Source organism: Macrobrachium nipponense, chromosome 1, assembly GCF_015104395.2.
Source record: "Macrobrachium nipponense isolate FS-2020 chromosome 1, ASM1510439v2, whole genome shotgun sequence".
Classification (NCBI taxonomy): Eukaryota; Metazoa; Arthropoda; class Malacostraca; order Decapoda; family Palaemonidae; genus Macrobrachium; species Macrobrachium nipponense.
The window spans coordinates 5922297-5939664 of NC_087200.1; the positions used below are offsets into that span (position 1 = coordinate 5922297).

At 36.4% G+C, this 17368-nt stretch overlaps 1 protein-coding gene across 1 annotated transcript in view; it reads left to right on the forward strand.

The window, feature by feature from the left end:
- The first annotated feature begins 1094 nt into the window (after positions 1-1094).
- Positions 1095-17368, forward strand: part of LOC135219106 (uncharacterized) — a 716082-nt gene continuing 699808 nt past the window's right edge. The window contains exon 1 of the mRNA XM_064255548.1: positions 1095-1251. The gene's annotated coding sequence lies outside the window, so the exon portion shown is untranslated. The remainder of the gene's footprint in view (positions 1252-17368) is intronic.

The window sequence follows — 17368 nt, forward strand, 5'->3', positions numbered from 1 at the left end:
GTATAGGGGCTTTGATTATAAAGTGAAATATATATTGATATCCACCTAAGGATAACCAATGGACACAACAAAGTTACTTGCTTTTTTGAATGATAACTGAGTTCCAGTAAAGTTAAAGGTAAATAAATAACAGGATTCTTTGACATATATATATAGACCATATATATATATATATAGATATATATTATTATATTATTTATATATATATTTCATATGCGGAGAAATCGTTTTATAGAAATTATGTCTTGATCAATCTTCTTTAAAAGCAAAATATTGGGGGATGGGAGCAGGGCGGGAGTCGGGGTGGTGGTGTTTATGGTGTCTCGGTTACTGATTTCATGACTAATGATAAAAGAGTTTCCGGCTATCGTTTTTTTGTTTGATCTATTGTGCTTCTTAATTTCAGCGCTTTCTCTGTTACTCAAATATATTTGATTCGTAGGAAAGCAAGAGAAACTGCGTGAACGTCCAAATTCCTATTTCAGTCTTTCCTAACGGGGCACCACAGAAGCGTTTCTGAAGCAAAACAAATTTTATATTAAAGAAAATGTATTTCTGTTATTCTAATGTAATGTCTGTCTTTGCGCGGAATCAAGTGCATTACCAGAATCTTGCACGAAATTGAACTTTTGCAAAAGAAAAAAATAATTAATCGCGTGGTTGTTAGGCTGAGTTAAGCAGATTTCAGTGACAGGTTGCGTTCTATTATCTGAATAAAATTAATTGATAATTGAAATTTAATCTCAGATCGATTGAGCGCTTTTATATTAGATGGCAACATGTAAGTATAGAATGTCAGCTTTTTTTATTCTTTTCTTTTGATGGCACCATGGAGAAAAATAGTTAACAATTCCGAGTATCAGCAACTGATAAAAGACACCGCCTCGTACCTTTTCAGCTAAAACCTCTCAGTCGGCTTGTATTTACTTCGTATCAGCCTGCATAAGCTGATAACAGCGATAGCTAACGTTCATGCAGATGTTACCCTCCCAAGTGACGTCACGGGGTATTTAGTAACACCTTTGGATTACTAGTGAGAATAGCGAACGTTGGCAACTCAATCCCAAATCAGCTGTGTAGTCTGTGTTTACATCGCGTGGTGTCAGTTGGTGTTGAACCGTGAGTGAAAGAGAACATTGTCGTTGTGTGCGAAACCGCTGGAATATCTTTTACTTGACTTTCTCAATTTTGTGTGACTCAGGGAATGTATAATGTTAACGGTTCTTCAGACAAAGAATTGTATTTGATAAGGTAAGGAAAATCAGTAGAAGTTTTTCTCCGACTCCTTCTCTTTTAAGGAGCGTGATGTTTGGTTCTATAAGGAGTTCGAGTTAGGCATGAAGGACGGATAGCCTAGGTTGGCTACCTGTTGCTGCTTAGCACTTCACGTTGGCCTATTATTCCGTTTGAAGGATAATGAAAATGTGTAAAATATTTTTATTTATTAAATTGAAGTGTTATTTAACTAGTTTTTGCGCTGCTAGTTCAGTTCGTGTAATCATTTTTAATTTGCTGTTATCTACTAATGAGTAGCGTTTGCCGACATTTTGCAGCTATGTAACTGAAATGCTGTTTATTTGAAAGGGCGTGGCCTGTGGTTGTGGTCGATAGCTATAAGTGACAGGTCTATCAGATTTAGGTAATTACATAAGGCCTACGAGGGTAGGGTTTAAACTGTTCAGCAAGCCAGTGCTATGAGTGGTGTTTCCAGACTAGCTAATTGTCTTAGCCTAAGTAAAATGTTCTGAGAGTAATGTTCTCTGTCTTGAGAAGGGCACTTTGCTGTCGTGGTTAAGGTTACACTGGGTTTAATGTTGATGAAAATAATCAAAACACATTGTAGGCTAGTATAACGGACGTGTGCCGCATAATACATAATATGCTTACTTGCGATTAGGCTAGTTAGGCGATACATTGCTACCCATTTTGTAGGCTTTGACGAATATTTTCTCTTCAGAGATGCAACGACGGTAGCTGTAAAACCCCATATGCAAGTTTTGTTGTCCAGAAATACCGCTTTGTTTATTTTTCATACAACTAGCCGTTAAGCCGACGCTCCACACTGAACCACAATTTGGAGTATCAAATTCGAATGGTTTTTCTGGCATATTTTCACGTCAGTCATGTGGAGTTGGAGTTCGGACCGGAAACGAACATTATCCAAAATGAGAATAGCTCCTTGACCTGGTGGTATCGTTCCCACCGACCGTCTTATCGTTGATGTCGTTTTCGTTTTGATTTTAGTCATTTGACCCTTTAATTAGTAACTATTGATGTTCACTTGTAAGTGCTTAAGGATTAGTATAACGTGCTTTGCCATTGTGAACGTGTAGTTACCCTGTATATTGCTTGTTAATGAACAATTTCAGCCACAATCTCAGTAAGATTACGATAGTAGAATCCAGCTGTATGTTATTTTTTCCAAAATTAAAATAAAAATTGTTTAATGATTAGTGAAATTAGAATAAATTAGGAAACTCACATAGACTGCTACTGAATAGACAATAATGAATTAGAGACTTTATAGGCTGTAATACGCCTTGTGGTTTGCAATGTTGGCTGAACGACAATGGGCAAATAAAATGCACCTCCTACCCCTTAGCGATGTCTCTCTCTCTCTCGCTATATATATATATATATATATATATATATATATATATATATATATATATATATATATATAAATACATATATTTATATATATATTAATGTTAGTATATATATTATTATATATTTTATTTATTTATAGTACTTATATTATATATCATATTATATTATTTAATATTTATTGTTATATATAATTGTATATATACATAATATATATATATATATGTGTGTGTGTGTGTGTGTGTGTGTTTACGTAATGTTTTACAACGGGTAGGCTAAGTACTTCAGGCTGACTGAGGACAGGTATATTATGTTGTGAGAAATGCCCAATATTGATGCAGGACGAGACAGTTGGATCATCCACGTAATTACCAATTGTCTTTTAGAAAGTTAAAGGGTTAGGATTCAAGCCATTTAAATAAGTTATATTGCTTTACCTGATGTATAATAAGATTAAAATATTAATTACGCCAAATAGATTTTGTTTTACTTTGTTAAGATATAGTACCATATGATGTAAGCGTTTCTCCGTCATTTGCGAAGCATTCCCAAAAGAAGTTTAGTATAGGTTAATATTGCTGGATTTTAAGTACATTGACAACTAGCAAACATTTCACTGCAAGTATCGTTGAAAATATTTTTGATCGGTCCAAATTTCGATTCTCGTATTGGCTACTATACGTAGATTCACATCAACCGTGCATTTGATGTCTAGGCCAGTCCCTTACGACGCTCCTGATTGGCTTTTGACAAGCCAATCATGGGGCTGGAAACCGTGTCTCTCTCGGGAGTTCACATAGGCAGGATGTGTTTAACGTCTCCTGAGGGATAAGTCTTTAAAAGTGTTCCTCAGGAGAGGTGGAACATACATCCTTCTTATGTGAACACTCGACAGACTGATAGTTTCCAGCCCTGTGACTGGCTTATCAACTGCCAATAAGGAGCGTCGTAAGGGACGGGCCTAGACATCAAATGCACGGTTGATGTGAATCTACTATAGTACTACATCTTTCATTCAAGCTGTCATAATTTTCAGTCGTACTCGCGCGCGTTTGTCTATCTCGGTTTATTTTTTGAAGCTCCTCTGTCTTTACATACAGTCAGAGTCCTTTTGGACCTGTAACCAGACCATCGTGGTTCCTTTGATCTACGTAGCCTACATTTATTTACCCATGCTCCTACGCGCTTATTTGCCTTCGGCGGTATATTTCCGTACTATATATATCTGTTGCGTGTGTGTTCGTATTTTAGTTGTTGTTTCCCAATAATCAAAAGCCAGCATATTAATTTCTAGTTATTTTCTGAGTAAGTTGCATTGTAAAAGAAAACTATTGTGCCGGTTATGTCTGTCCGTCCGCCATCAAGTATTAAAAACTACTAAGGTTAGAGGGCTGCAGATTGGTATTTTGATCATCCATCCTCCAATCATCTAACATACCAAATTGCAGCTTTTTCTCTATTTTTTTTAAAAAGTTAAAGTTAGCCATAATTGTACTTCTGGTAACGCTATAGATACCAATATCATAGGCCATTACTGGACTGTGGCTGAGTTAAAAATGGCCTGCGGCTACCACAGGGCAGAAAATTCGATTACGCCGAATAAACTTTGGTGCATTTTTGACTTGCTGCTTTCGTTTTGATTTGTCTGCGGTGTGTGTTGATCTAGGAGAGTTTACACATTGCCTCATTTGAAAAAAAAAAAAATAAACACTTAAATTTTCCCCAATCTTGGACACAGGTTCTCCGGTACATTTATTCTGCTTTTGTCCAAATTTCCGGCATTTAGAATATTGTACAACATGGTATCTGTAATTGATCTTGCAGTGTGTTTCATCGCAAGTTTAAATTTGGTCTAGCACTGTAGGTCTTGGTCTTTGCATAGGTCTTGCAAAAAAGGAATTATGGCAAAAAATTGCAAATCTTCGAGTGGTGCAAACGTTTATGATTTATTAGATGTAGGCTATACGGGTAGCTATCACTAAATTATGTATTTGGCTTTCCCGATACCCTCTTTTGCATTACTGTGTGGTAGAAATATGCTGGTCTTAGAAGTATGCTGGTGCAAGCCAATGAATTTGAGGTTGTTTAGAAACTACCCCTCCACGACGGTTGTGTGGTTGATTCACTTGGACCAATCCAGACGGTTGGAGGAAGATTTTCGAGTTTTGCGTTTATATCGGTGCGGTAACAAAGACTCCTCCAAGTTGACCTTTGAAGGGAAGAAATTCTTTGGGTACCTACTCGGAGCAGCAAGCATTGCAAGCCCTTAGTTTATCTCCGTATCTTACATCGAATTTTGGCAAATTTTACTAATGAAATCCACATACGGGTTCGCTAAAACTCGATTTAGCTTAAATTTGACTTTTTAGATTATTTTTAGTATGCGAAGTCGTATTTCGGGCGTGATTGTAACTAAAACTTCCTATTAGCCTAGCTAGTGAAAACAAGTTAAGATGGTTTAATTTAACTTGGCACCTACGCGTTGTCTAATTTCCACGAATCGTATATTTTACTTTTGGGAATCCCATGCTTGTGAGATTTGATACAAACAACTCTCCTTTAATGCTGATAAGTACTTTAATTTTCTTCCTCATTTTGCGTTAAAGGGAAATAACGAACCTCGTTTTATTAGGCTGTTTTATGTATCTAATGAATCGGAGTTGACGTTGTTCGAATATATGATCGAAAATTCTGTGGTCTGATCTCTTGTGCAAGGCTAAAAATCTTGTGTTAAGCTGTCATTGTTGACATTTGTTGTCCGTTGACTCACATCGCATGTAAGTGTGTTTCCGTCCTTTTTAGGCTGTTATTTCTTGGAGAGATGCTGAACGCTCTCGTCACTTGTACGGCTGCTAATGTTGCTGCAGTACTGGTAAAGTTAAAAACAGCAGCGTGACGTAGTCCTGACGAGAAACCATGCATATTGATGTACAGTAGGGTCTGTCCGAATTATCTGCTACTGCAATGAGAAAACGTAAGGATTACGTAAGTGTAATGAGAGATTGTCTTCATATAAATAAGACATGTAAAATTCACCAGTTGATTAGGTGTATCCTACTGGGGACATGACCAAAAAGTGAATGGGAAAAGGAATTGGTCTTGCCGGCGAGTGTATGTCAAATCTGTTTAAATGATGCTTACTTTGCATGTGGGAGTGATGATGTCGTTTCCGGATGGCCTCTCTCTCTCTCTCTCTCTCTCTCTCTCTCTCTCTCTCTCTCTCTCTCTGTCAGATGGATGGAGTAATTCGAAAAAATCTGGAAGATAGATACTTGGATATTAATAGAGAGAGATAGAACATACATTACACTGAAACTAAATGTCATATTAACTTGGATCATGTTTGAAATATGAAATGGTAAAAACTTGATCTATTCACTGATATTAATTTAAAATGTGCGGTTTACTTTGCGAATGTGTTAACGACGTTAGATTCATTCCAGTCCTTTCTGGTTAACTTGTCTTTGAGTGGACATGACAAGGCTACCCTTCATATAAAGCCTGAAGATTGGTCCTAACGACTATTACCTTAATTGGATACTGGGAATTAAGTGTCTCTATGACGCATGGAGCTCTGTAGTCGATAAGTATGGGTTGTGTTGTTAATGAGTCTTAATGTATGGTTGGTAAGTTACCACATATGGGAAGCTGGATCAGCGTGTTAATGTTTTTTAGTCAAATGGTGATGGTTTTGTATGTAAACGAGGGCATGATGGGTAGCAGAATTGATAAATGGTATGTATATATGTGTGTGTGTGTGTGTATGTATATATGTATGTATGTAGTATGTATATGTGTGTTTATTCTGATGATTTTAATTTCAATTTGTCGTCCGTGAACTTGAGGTACATTATATATATATATATGTATATACTATATATAATATATATGTGTGTGTGGGCGCGCGCGCGCTGATTTAATGTATTCGTTAGTCTATTTCTTGAAAATTTAATAGGCCTAATAGCTACACTGGTAATGTACATCGGTATTTTGTCCATCTTTTACTATTGGCTCTTGGTTTCATATACGCATGCTCGTGTCCACACACGCTCACACACACACGCGCGCGCACGCACAGATTGGTTGGCTTTCCCCATATGCAATTGCTTAGGTTTGTAAGGTAAAATTTACTTAAACTTTTGTCGTTTCGTTCCTCTTTCAGTGTCTAAAGCCCTCATGTGATTAGAACGTGACCAATTCTATCACTTGAGAGTCGTTTCCTTTCAAAAGAATTACGATTAGACCAGGCTAGTGGTTTTAGGCTTAGGCCTGCACGCTTTAGGTAGGTTTCGAGGAAGCATTATTTGGAATTCTTTTATTTCGGTAACTGCAAGAAAACATTTAAGGGTGAGATATAGAGAGAATTTGTGAAAGTGGTCCCTGGGGTTGTTGGTTATTACAAATATGAATAAGTAGCATTCTTTCTCCGTGGTATGTTTTACATATTTTTGTAAACGGAACATGGTTGCGTTGTTAGATTGTACACATGTGATTTACACCACAGACTGTAACGTATTTGACTCATCGTCAGAAGGTAATGAGTCTATAGACTATACCTGACGTGTACAAGGAAAACAGTACACAAAACGTATCTTCAGTGTGACATATATCCAAGCAGTCATATACCCTTCGGAAGATTTGGAAGTATGTATGTCTATAAATAGCGGCGTGTTAGATTGGGTGGCTCATTTCTATATCCTAATTATTAATGATTTACGACACCATAATTATATATATATATATATATATATATATATATATGTGTGTGTGTATATATGTAATATATGTATATATGTATATATATATATATATATATATATATATATATATAATATATATATATAAATATAAGCGAATGCCACAGGAAAAATAATAGTCAGAAATCCAAGCGCTTTCGTCTTTACTCAGACATCGTCAAGGAGTTAATCAGTCATTAACTCCTTGACGATGTCTGAGTAAAAGACGAAAGCGCTTGGATTTCTGACTATTATTTTCCTGTGGTATTCGCTTATTTATGAAGTCACGTGCATCTACAGTGATTTTCTAAGGCAATATATATTAATTATAAGACATAATTATATATATACATATATATATATATATATATATATATACACGTACGTATAGTATATGATTTTATGAATGTATGTACGTACGTCCGTGTCCTTTTTAAACCCCACGAAAAGTTCGGACTGTTAACAGTTGTATTCGAAAAGTGCGAGGGAATCCAGAGGTCATTATGGCGTTTAAAGAATTACTTAAATATATTTGAAGTGGTCATAGTGACCCTTAGTCTCTCTCTCTCTCTCTCTCTCTCTCTCTCTCTCTCTCTCTCTCTCTCTCTCTCTCTCATCAATCTCTTCATCTCTCTCTCTCTCTCTGTATATATTATATCCATCTATCTATCTAGAGATTTGTTAAAAGTCACTCAAAAGTATTCTCTTGTGACCGGCAACAAGTAGTTGTCTAGGACTTGTGTTATTTGACTAACCTATTTACATGATCGTTTGTCTATGAGTCATACTTGCAGTTTATGCTAAGTTTGGTGCTGTTATTCTCCCCCCCAAAATGCAAAATGAAATTGACGCATAACTACAGAAGAGGTCGTTTTAATGCTCAGTGTTTCAGATCTCTTGTTCTGTTTGATCATTCCGAAAACAGCCTTGTGAAATTGAACCCTGTAGGAATGACAGTTCTAAAGAGCACTTCCCTGACAAGAGTGTAATGTTATACAGAAAAAAGCCACAACGCAACATTTTCAGTTTTCTGCAATTATGTCCCTTGTTGAAAGTTAGTTTATATGCGTCAAAACACTTTGAATTTAAGTAAGGGCAGTTATGTCGAAAATTAGGCGCCCTTTGTAGATTTTTCTCGTAAACTTAATGACTTGACCATTGTGGTTCTGTTGTTGCTCCTATTCCTGAATAATTTGCTTCCATTTGCCATGTCGCGCGAGAGTTTCGTGTGAGGAGTTGTGGGAAATATTATGCTCCTCAGAATGTGTTGGTACAGATTCTTGCAAAATGCATTGCGACGTACGTTAGTATTGTTTTCCTTCTACGCTTATAAGAAACTGTGCATATAATTCGTTCTGCTTTCTTTAGGTCATTTTTTTTTCAGTTCATCTAAATAATGTGATTTACTTTTAAGAGGTTGCCTGTGTCTGGTGTTTTTCAAACCCAACAGAAGTTGCCATTTGCTATTTTGTTATCTGAGCCTGAATTTATTTTTAGCTAAGTTTGCCCGGGTTTAATGCAATTACGAGCATGTAACGGTACTCGGTGGTAACCGGCGCAAAATAGCGACAGTTTAATAAATGCTACTTTAGGTATGTCTTCAAGTAAGCATGATGAAATCCGCTCAAGTGCCATTTCCTGACTAGAACGATTATGTAACCTCCGGTATGATGTGGTTCACTGGGTTAAATGGTACCTGATTAACCAGGTATTTAAATTTTCGTAAATGATTTGTTTGTTGCTACGTAATTATGTCAAGGCAACATATGGTTATGTATCTTGTTTTTATTAACGTGTACACTTGATCCATTGTGGTGAAAACAATTAATGGTATGACCGGTTTAGTTACAGTAACCTGATTTTTCGGGAGGTTGGTCGCAGTTTGGATAAAGGCTGTTTCGTCGGTCTTAGTGTAATTAGGTTAGTTTCCAGTAATGTAATGTATTTAAGTAGTGTGAATTATGGATTGTTAGTTGGTACTTGTTACTTGTTGACGGCTTATCCAGGTCCCGCACCTCCAGTATCAAATTAATAGTTTATTCATCGGATGTATTTGCACACACCTGCATTTAGAATATAATAATGACAATTAAGCCAAAGAATTTATAGAGCTACGTGAGTCACGATCTTGTAAATGTTGTGAAGAAACCGATATATTTATTGAACCATACCGTCGACTTGGTAGAGATTGTGAGTGACATACTAGTTGATCCTGAATGCGTGATATCTTCAACACATAAACTAATGTCACATTTAGTATAAATATATGGAAAGGCTATGCAAAGAAAAAACTATTACTTACAGAAACAAAACCAACTTTAAAGCAAATAAGAGAAACAAGCCAGGAGTGCGAGTGTCATTTGAGAAGTATAGACCTTGACAGGTGACCAGGCATCCGTAGGTTGTTTTGCAGACTACAGCAAAAGTATCTTAGCGTCAAACTGCAACGATTAACGTCCAGAAGTGACAAGAACAAATAATAATGAAAGAAAATACAAAATTGTATAACAGTGATATATGTGAAGCTAGAAAAAGAAAAGAAAAATGGAAGATCTACGGAAAAGATCGACAGAATCGAGAGCAAATGAAAATTGGTCACTATAGAGCAGCCAGAAATCAGTACGACGACTTAATTATGAAAACCAAGAAAATATATCACAATAAAATACCTAGTGAAGAGAAAAATCCAAAAAAAAAAAAAAAAAAAAAAATCCACGATAATTTAGCTGGAATATCAGGACTCAAGAAAGAAGAAATTCTACCAGATGTAGCCTGCCAGTGACACAAGAACCTGGGTGATAACTTTGAAGAAAAACTTGAAAGAATCTGTCGTAGTTTAGAAAAGAAAGCCCATTCTGATCTCCCAGTGATCATAATGAGTAACAGCAAAGTCAGTAAGTTTGAAGAACTGAACTGAAAAGCTTACTTATATAAAGCCGGCTTACAAAGGAAAAGGTGATAAAGAAAATCTTAGCTTCTTTATGCCTGTATCGAACCTATTGTACTTATCAAAACTTACAAAAACGGTAGTTCACTTGAAACAACTCAACATTATAACCGATGATCAGTCAGCTTACAGAAAAAACCACTCAACAGAAACTGCTCAATTAAAAAATATAAAAATTATGGGAGGTGAAAAATGTGATTTCCTGATTATGCTCGACCTAAGTGCAGCATTTGACACAGTTGACCATAATCTGCTGCTGGAAGACCTGAGAACAGTAGCCAATGAAAATGATGTACTCAAATGGTACAAAATCTACTTAGAAAACAGGAAGGTTGGAGTGTTCATATCAAATGTGAAATCAGAAAAGAAAGGCCTAACTAGAGGAGTGCCCAAGGCAGCATCCTGGGTCCTCTGCAATTTGGCATTTACACAGTTGAATTATCTAGACTCCTAAACAAGCACAAGGTTAGTCATAAACTGTAAGCTGATGATACTCAGTTCTATTTAGCTCTCGAAACGGTAGAAGATTCCATTTGTAAAATTGATGCAATAATGAAATATATAAAAACGTGGATGTCCGCGAAGAAACTACAACTCGATGAAGACAAAACTGAGTGTATGTTATTTGGATTTGCTAGTGCATTACGAAAATATGAACTCTTCAAAAGAATAATTAGTGGCTCGTCATTCATGAACATTGTAGCGGCAGTGAGGAACTTAGGAGTATCTATTGATAATAAAATATCGATGACAAATCATATATCCCACATTGTAAAAACCTGTCACTATCATATTAGAAACATTGCATTTATCAGGAAATATTTAAAGATATTCTTAAAACAGCAATTTATAACCAAAATCAAGGCTTAACCACTTTAACTTTATACACTACATTCTTCCTAACTACCTACTAAGAAAATTGCAGCGAGTACAGAATAGAGCCGCCAGATTAATAAAGGATTACGTTACCTTGACAGATTAACCCCGGCACTAATTGAGCTAAATTGGCTCCCAGTAAAAGCAAGAATAGAATACAAGATACTTCTTACAGTCTTCAAAGCACTAAAATATAGGGTACCAACATATCTAAGAAACTGCTTAAGTTTCTTTAGACCTGAAATGATTATTGTTATCAGACATACAAGAAGAAAGCATATTTAGAAAAGAACTAAAATTTCTCCTATTCTGCAAGAGCTACGATTCAGATGAGAAAACGCTAAAAGACAATTATAAAATATAAGAAGCAACTTTTTTTTTTTAGAAAACTAACAAGGGAGGGAATCATCCCTGTGGAGGGCTGTACATAAAACCAGACGAATGAAAACACTGCACATTCCAAATTCACTGTTCGATATTCCATATCATAGCATCGATTAAAACAAGTTTTAAGTTTCGTTTTGAAAGACTGCAAATACTCAATCTGCCTCAGCTCAAGAGGAATCCTGTTATATAATCTAGGAGCTGCATATTGAAAGGCTCTGGAGCCACAGACTGAGGAAAAACCTGGCTCTTCCAACTTGAAACCAGCTGTAACTGATCTCGTACCAAGTCGATTTATTGGTCATATAATATACAATAGGTACACCAAATATTGAGGAAAGCTGGTCCTAACAACTTGATAAGGCAAAACTCATAGCTCGAATATTGTTTTAGACTTCACCGGAAGCTAGTGCAAATCAATTAAGACATTAGTACTCCTGTCCCACGGAGCAACACCTTTTACTATTAGTCTAGCAGCTCTTTTCATAATTTCTGCAGTTTCTTGATCTGTACACTGAGTAACTTATAGTAGTACTGTTATACATAATGCATATATGAGTATGTTGATAACACCATTCCTGAGCCTGCATATGTGAGTATGTTGATTACACCATTCCTGAGCCTGATTCGGCGTCGGTGACCCTGGTAGTTGTGACGCCAGAAAACCCACAATCAATCAATCAATCCTGAGCCTGAATAGATGTTTTATTGGTCTTTATATAAGAATACCCTTGGGAGATTTCCTTACAGTTTTTGGATACACTTGTCATTACGAAGCCTAAGATCTAAAGGAATGAGGTTGTATAACCCATCTGACCAGGTAGTCAGGTGGGTTAACGTGACTTCTTTCAGACACACAAAATCCAAGTTCAAATCCTGCTACGGACGGCAGAATGTCTATATTTGGGTCTTCATTTAGAACGTAGAGTTTGTAGTGACATGCGTGTCCCAAATGCGTGAGGGAATTGAGGAATCAAGATGGTGTTGTGGTTATGACAGTTATACACTTACTTGGTAAAAGAGTGACTTGTAGACTCACTTACTCTCTCTCCTCTTTGTATATATATTTTATGTAAAGAGGCAATTTGTCTGTATGTTTTTCTGTCTGTCTGGTTATTCGCTATGCACGCCCAGACTATGAAAGCTAGGGCTACCAAATTTTTACTGTAGACTCGCCCCCGGGAAGGTTTTAGTCAAAATCTGAAATATGAGGGACATTTCTAAGGGGTCATAACCCCTCTTTTTCATACCCCTTCATTTTTAACAGCTTTTGGAGTTGATAGCTGGCGCTACCAAATTTTCACCATAGACTCCCCTCTCTCTCAGGAAGTTTTTAGTCAAAATCCAAAATTTGAGGGCAGTTTCTAAGGAGGTCATAATCCCTCTTTTTCATACCCCCTCATCTTTTACAACTTTCGCTGTTGACATCTATGCAGAAGTGTTTCTGTAGGTACAAACAGGCTCCCCACAATATTGGGCCATAAGCCCCTCAGTAGTAAGGGGGCAACTCCCACTGGGAATGGGATCCGAGGGTTTCACACAATATCAGGGAGCTAGGAGGGCTGTTCCCTTTTGACTTACCGACCAGTGGGCGATTTCCTTTTCATTTACCGGCCAGGGGAACTGACCAGTGGAGAAGGGGGTCATAGCTTACCTACCCTGGCCCTGATAGTGGGCGTTGCAACCCCCCTTTAGGAATTATGCCCAAAGGATCAAAGATGGGCCTACTGCATTAAAATTTGGCACCATGGGTTAACGTAAATTTAATACATTTGATATCAGTATCAGAGTTAAGCCATAGGCTGAGTTTTAGAGTTTCATCTAGAGCCGTTTAAGGGGGCCTAGCAATGAAAACTTTTCCTGAGCAACCTGTCGCAACATGTATGTGCCTGCCGTTGGCTGGCGGTGCTTGACTGAGGTAGTCAGTGACAGTAGTATTGGGTGGGGAAAGATGTACGTCCAGCTCATTTAGAAGTGAATATGTGTTCAATAACACATCCAAAGGATAGGTGCAGCTGATAGTGTATATATATATATATATATATAAGATTATATATAATATATATATATATATATATATTATTATATTATATATTATTATTATTATATTATATTATATTATGATATTATTATTATTATTATTATTATATATTCTGAACCCAGGAAGGGGACTTGCCACAAGGGATGATGCAATCTTACTAGAATTCCTAGGTTGGTATAACATAGAAGAAAAAGAAACAAGCTGAGGAGTTTACTAGAAAGAGGAATTTTAGATAAACTCTTAGGATAACTAGAATCACATGTATTTACAATCACACAAATTACAAGATGGGAATAATTAGAACAGGTAAATGGGATCCTGTCGGAACACCAAATTGAGATGCTAGGGATTTCACTTCAAGGGCACTGTGAATCAAATTACAGTGGGTTTACCATGGCAATGAAAGCACTATCGAAGCAGAAAGATCCACAGCGAGAAAACTCCATAGGCAATGGAGAAGCCATGTGATTAACTGATGAAATTAGCGCAATTAAGGGTTCAATGATGAACTGAAGGTGTCAATGGATCCTTGGGTATGCCACTATTGAATTCACTTACGAACACAAATAATAACGAAATCAGGTCTGATTCAGGAACTCCCTTAAATAGAGTTTGGGGCCATCATACGATCGAGGCTTGTCTCCAGGGGCGGCAAAGAGATCTGGAAAGGGGTTGTAACACAGTCACATGGTCTAGGAAGGGAATGAAAAGACCCCAAAGGAAAGAATAACAAGTGCTTTGTAGGAGAAGCAAATTCTCTAGGTCTGTTAATGCCGACACCAATTTGAAATTATTTTACTTAAATTTCTTTTGAAAATTATGTTATTGAAAGAAGAGTTGGCTTGGAAAGAGTTGTTCTCGTTGCAAAACACACACACACACACACACACACACACACACACACACTACATATATCTATATATAATATATATAGTATATATATATATATATAGTTTTGATTTTAAATCACGAAGAAGGTAAACAAAAAAAAGTGATGATTATGCGAAAGAGTTACAGCCGTGAAGGAAAAGTGAAACAAATGAGATTCTAAGTACTTTCGTCTTGTTGCTGTGGCCATGTCTTGGTAATAAGACGAAAGTATCTAGCATCTCAGTTTAACTTTTCCATCGTGGCTGTAACTTTATATATATATATATATATCTATATATATATATATATATATATATATATATACACACACATACATACACGTACATACTTACATACATACATGCATACAATGATTGTACATGTGCGTACCTTAGTCTTGTATAAGGAAGTCTTCTGAAGGTATTTACCGTTTATACTTGAGTTATAAGTTTATAACTCGCTTCGAGACCTCTTCTTGCAAGGGGAGAAAGGTGACCACCAACACGCCCCTGGCAGTAGCCTCTCCTCCCTCTAGGTAAGAAATGAACCGTGGAATTCTTACGTAAAGAACAACACAATATCTATACAGGTTCAGGAAAGGATATCATTAGCTAATTGACATAAGTTTTCTCACTAATCACAGACAAACTTAAGTACTCCAATATTCTTCCCCATGGGGGTGGGTTTAATGCATCAGTGCACCTCTCATGGTATACTGTAGGCATTATTTAAGGGTATTTGCAGCGTTTCATCGGCCCCTAGCTGCAACCTCTTTCATTCCTTTTACTGTACCTCCGTTCATATTCTCTTTCTTCTATCTGACATTCCACCCTCTCGAAACAATTGTTTAATAGTGCAACTAGTTTTAGGTTTTCCTCTTGTTACACTTTTCGAAACCTCCTTACTGTCAAGTTCCGTTTCAGCGCTGAATGACTCCATAGGTTCCAGGCCCAGCGCTTGCCTTTTGCCTAAATCCTATATTCTATCTAATATTCTTTATCCTATATAAAACAGAAGTTTTAAAAAATGTTTTAACCGAATTTTCATGCGTCAGTTTGATTTTATGCAGCACATCATATCAGCAAAACAATTGGAGCAGATTTTGCTTTTATATTTGTCCGTTGCATGTCGGCGTTCTGTTTTGTTAGTTTAACAAACTTTGAGTATTTAGTACGTATATATATATATATATATATATATATATATATATATATATATATATATATATATATATATATATATATATATATATATCATATAGAGAGAGAGAGAGGAGAGAGAGAGAGAGAGAGAGGAGAGAGACCTTACAGACCTTACAGACCTTACATCTTGTTCGGGTTTGCCCCAGGTCCCTCAGTGTGAGGCACTCTAATGTCTACCAGAGAGTTGCTAGTACATCTTCCGGTATATTTTGCATCTTCCAATCTTGGATGGTCTGGGATGCAGTTTAGATATTTGTCGAGCTTATTCTTAAACACATCTACGCTCACTCCTGATATATTCCTCAGATGAGCTGGCAACGCATTGAATAAGACGCTGCATTATCGATGCTGGTGCGTAGTGGATTAATGTCCTTTCCTTGTGTGCTTTCCTTATTTTTCCATTTTTCCTGGTATAGTTTTGGGCACGATTAATCTACCTCTGCTTGCTCTTTCTGATATTTTTATTTGTTCCATGATATTTCTGCTATTCCTTCTATCTGTTTCCATGCCTGAATTATCATGTAGCGTTCTCTTCTCCTTTCTAGACTATATAAGTTTTAAGAATTGTAGTCTTCCCAGTAGTCAAGGTCTTTAACTTCTTCTATTCTAGCTGTAAAGGACCTTTGTACACTCTCTATTGTGCAATATCCTTTTGATAGTGTGGGTACCATATCATATTGCAATATTCAAGTGGGACTTACGAACAACATATGTTTTATAAAGCATAATCATGTGTTCAGCTTTTCTTGTTTTGAAGTGCCGTAACAACATTCCCATTTTTGCTTTACATTTTGCCAACAGAGTTGCTATTTGATCATTGCATAACATGTTCCTATTATCATCACACCAAGGTCTTTAACTGCTTCCTTATTTGTGATTGTATCATTATTAGGTCCCTTATATGCATATAGCTTTCTTTCTCTGTCTCCATAATTTATTGATTCAAATTTATCAGAGTTAATACCATCCTATTTACCTCTGCCCAATCATATACTTTGTTAAGGTCTCTTTGTAGAGCGTTCCTATCTTTCAAAAATCACAAGTAATTTCTCTACTTATTCTTGTGTCATCTGCGAACTACTCACTACCGAATCCTTAACATTATTGTCTATGTCTTCAATCATAATAACAAACAGTATTGCAGCTAACACCGTACCTTGCGGCACACCGGTATTACCTGGCTTCATCCGATTTCTCGTCGTTTGCAATAACTATCTGTTTTTTCTGTTGTGTAAAAATTCTTTTAACCATCTTCCTACTTTATCCACGATATTGTGTTTTCTAATTTTCTTCGCTAATATATTATGGTCTACTCTATCAAAAGCTTTTGCAAAGTCTAAATAAACCACATCTGTTTCATTTCCGGCTTTTCATATTTTTGAATATGTTCTCACGGTGGACTAACAGTTGGGTTTGTGTACTTTTTCCGGGTACGAAACCATGTGTCCTTTATTAAACAAATTATTTTTTATTAAATGTTTCATAATATTTTTCTTCATTACCCTTTCATACACTTTTCATAATATGTGATGTTAGGACTCACAGGCCTATAAATTACTTGCCTCTAGTCTTGATCCACTTTTGAAAGTAGGGGTAATATAGCTAATTTGTGCTCATCATAAATCTTGCCTGTATCTACACTTTGTCTTAATAATATTGCAAGTGGCTTTGCGATAGAATGAACTACTTTCTTTAACAAAATAGC